We start from the raw sequence: 3,315 nt of genomic DNA, 5'->3' as shown, positions 1-3,315 counted from the left end.
TCGGCTCGCTTCGGCCGAACTCGGAGCCGCTCTCTGCGCTCGGCGCGCCTCGGCTCGCTTCGGCCGAACTCGGAGCCGATCAGTGCGCTCGGCGCGGCTCGCCTCGCTTCGGCCGAACTCGGAGCCGCTCTCTGCGCTCGGGGCGCCTCGGCTCGCTTCGGCCCAACTCGGAGCCGCTCTGTGCGCTCGGCGCGGCTCGCCTCTCTTCGGCCGAACTCGGAGCCGCTCTGTACAATCGGCGCGGCTCGGCTCCCCTCGCTTCGGCCGAACTCGGAGCCGCTCAGTGCGCGCGGCGCGGCTCGCCTCGCTTCGGCCGAACTCGGAGCCGCTCTGTGCGCTCGGCGCGGCTCGCCTCGCCTCGCTTCGGCCGAACTCGGAGCCGCTCAGTGCGCGCGGCGCGGCTCGCCTCGCTTCGGCAGAACTCGGAGCCGCTCTGTACGTTCGGCGCGGCTCGGCTCGCCTCGCTTCGGCCGAACTCGGAGCCGCTCAGTGCGCTCGACACGACTCCGCTCGGCTCCCTGAGGGCGGGCAAGCGGCGGCGCCTCACGTTAAACTCGCCCGGTTCGGGGCTCTCCTGCTGCCGCGTCCCGCGGGCGGCCCGGCCATCCCACGGACACGATCTGGAGCGCGGCGTGGCACAGGAGCTTATTAGGCTGTGACCGCACTCGCGCTAATTAGCGCGCACGAGAGCAGCGGGCTCGGTTCGGCTGAGCTCGGCTCCGTTCAGGCAGCCTCGCAAGCCTGGCCTCGGTTCGCTCGAGGCCGTCAGGTTCGGCCGGTCTCGCCTTGGTTCGGCTGAGCTCGTTCCATTCGGCCGAAGGCGGCGTCGTTCGCTCGTGTTTTTACAAATATCTTTCTATATTGACTGTATATTTCTATCTTTAGTTTTGTACTTCTATAATACTTCCATTATTCCAAATAAAAACCCCGTCCCTAACCAAATAAATTAAAAAAACCCTTCTTTTACAGGATATTGAAATATTTTTTATTTATACTTTGTATAATTATACATTCATATTTTAATTTATCGTTTCTTTGGATGTATTACATTAATAATGATATATATTATATATATAAAATTTTAAAATAGATTTAAATTATTATTTAAATTATGTATAATATCTACTGCTACAATTAATTTTTTCTTATATTTTTAATTTTTATATTTATCTGTATGTATTTATTATATATTTCTAAACTTAGATTTCTACCTTTATTTGTATTTATAATTCTTACAATCAAAACCCTGCCTATGGACCAATAAAGAAAACCCGCTTTATTTAAGTATTTTTAAAATATTTTCATGCTTATAATTGTCATATTTATATTTAAAATTTGTTCAATATTAGATGAGAACACACCTGCTCCTGCACCCCAGTGGGGCTCCTTCTCCTGGGGACCTTGGGGCGCCCCAACGGCATCAGAGCCCCGAGTCTTCACCCCCTTCTCCTCTATTTAGAAACTACACTGGAACTTCTTTCTGGAAACAAAGACATTACCTAAATCCTCTCCCCGTGTCCCAGACAGATAGATATTCAGTTATTAGTTGGCTGGGCAGCAGTTTCTTAAATAGAATGATAAACAAGATGTGAACATTTCAGCTACAAGCAAATAGGCAAATCTGAACAAGGTACTGATGGCCAGCCACTGAACTTCTTTTGAAGCAATTTTTTAAACAACAAAATACTGATACCACAAAAATAAAGCAAAAAGCTAACTACTGGCTAAGAAAAAATTAACTTTTGACAGCAACAACATTCCAAATACACAGGCTTTTTCCCGATGTCATACCTTATAACTACCTCTCTTGGGAATTCTCATCATGTATCCCAAAAGGAATAAATACCTCAGAGCGTCCTAAAGCAAAAAGTAGCACACATGAGCTCCTCACACTCCCGGGAGGCCGGCACAGCGTGCACTGAGTCTGCAATGAATTCTGCTCAGTGAGGGTCTGCAAACAAAGGTTCAACTGATGAACTGAACTGATTTTAAAGGGAGGTTTTCTAAGCACAGAAGCACAACAAAGAACAAGCAAAAACAATTCTTAAAAAAACCCGTAGGAGAGCAGAAAAGAAGGGGCGCTCCCCAAATGAAAGCCTTCGACTGATGGGAAAGGACAATTTCGACCTCCATTCAAACCCTTGAAAAGGAGGGACACCAGGGCTGCCCTCTCCATTTAAACCCGAGGGTGTTGAAAATGGGGTGGCTGCCTTCAAATCAAACCCATAATACCACAAGAATACTTTTCCCATTACCCTTAGAATAGAACGCAGGGATTCCCTGTCACCCCCGGGATACCCCGAACAGCCTGGAAAAGGCAGCTTTTCCTGCAATCAACACCCTTAAAACCACAAGTGAAGAGGGATCCCCTCAGTTCAAACACAGACAATAAGAGAAGAGGAGCTGCTTCCTTCTCCTTAATCCCTTTTGTCCTCATAAGCTCCACTTTTGTTCCTGGGGATCCGGGGAGGGACTGGCAAGATGAAATTGGAAAGGGGAAGGAGAAAAGTCCCCGCTCCAAACCCACACGGGCTCACCTGTTCGGCTGCTGCTCCCCGGCACAAAGATTCGTCCCTCGGCGCCTCCTTTAAGCGATGCTCCACGTACCCAAGCGCGGATCCAGGTGGTGCTCCCGACCCTGTGGGAAGCTCCCGCAGTCCTTCCATGAGACAGCGCCGGGAGCGGCCCATAAACCCCTCCACTCAGCAGCTCCGTGCAAAAGGGAGCTGAGGCAAAGCCTCCACCTAAAACAGCCTCGCCCTGGCAGGAGCCGGCCCCTCATCATCCTCACACTCACACCTGGGCTGCTCCAAGCCCCCATCATCCTCACACTCACACCTGGGCTGCTCCGAGCCCCCATCATCGTCACAGCTCACACCTGGGCTGCTCCGAGCCCTCATCATCGTCACAGCTCACACCTGGGCTGCTCCGAGCCCTCATCATCCTCACACTCACACCTGGGGTGCTCCGAGCCCCCATCATATATTTTTCATATTTATAGTCGCATGTATATTTAGAATTTATATTACTGTATAATAAAAATTATATTATATATACCTCTCTTCATGTTACTTTACATAGATTTCTATTTCTATTTCTCTTCATAGTTTGGTATTATATCTTCATATCTCTATATATTTATTATATATTTCCGTATGTCGATTTACATTTCTATAGTACTTATATTATTTAAAATAAAACCCCTGCCTCTAACGAAATAAAAAGCAAAGACACCCCTTTCTTTAAAACACATTTAAAAGTTTAAAAATAATTTTGTTTGTCATAATTCTATTCACATCTATATTTGTAATTTCC

The sequence above is a fragment of the Melospiza melodia genome, chromosome 16, assembly GCF_035770615.1.
Source record: "Melospiza melodia melodia isolate bMelMel2 chromosome 16, bMelMel2.pri, whole genome shotgun sequence".
NCBI classification, from domain to species: domain Eukaryota; kingdom Metazoa; phylum Chordata; class Aves; order Passeriformes; family Passerellidae; genus Melospiza; species Melospiza melodia.
Note: the sequence above shows the minus strand (reverse complement) of the source record.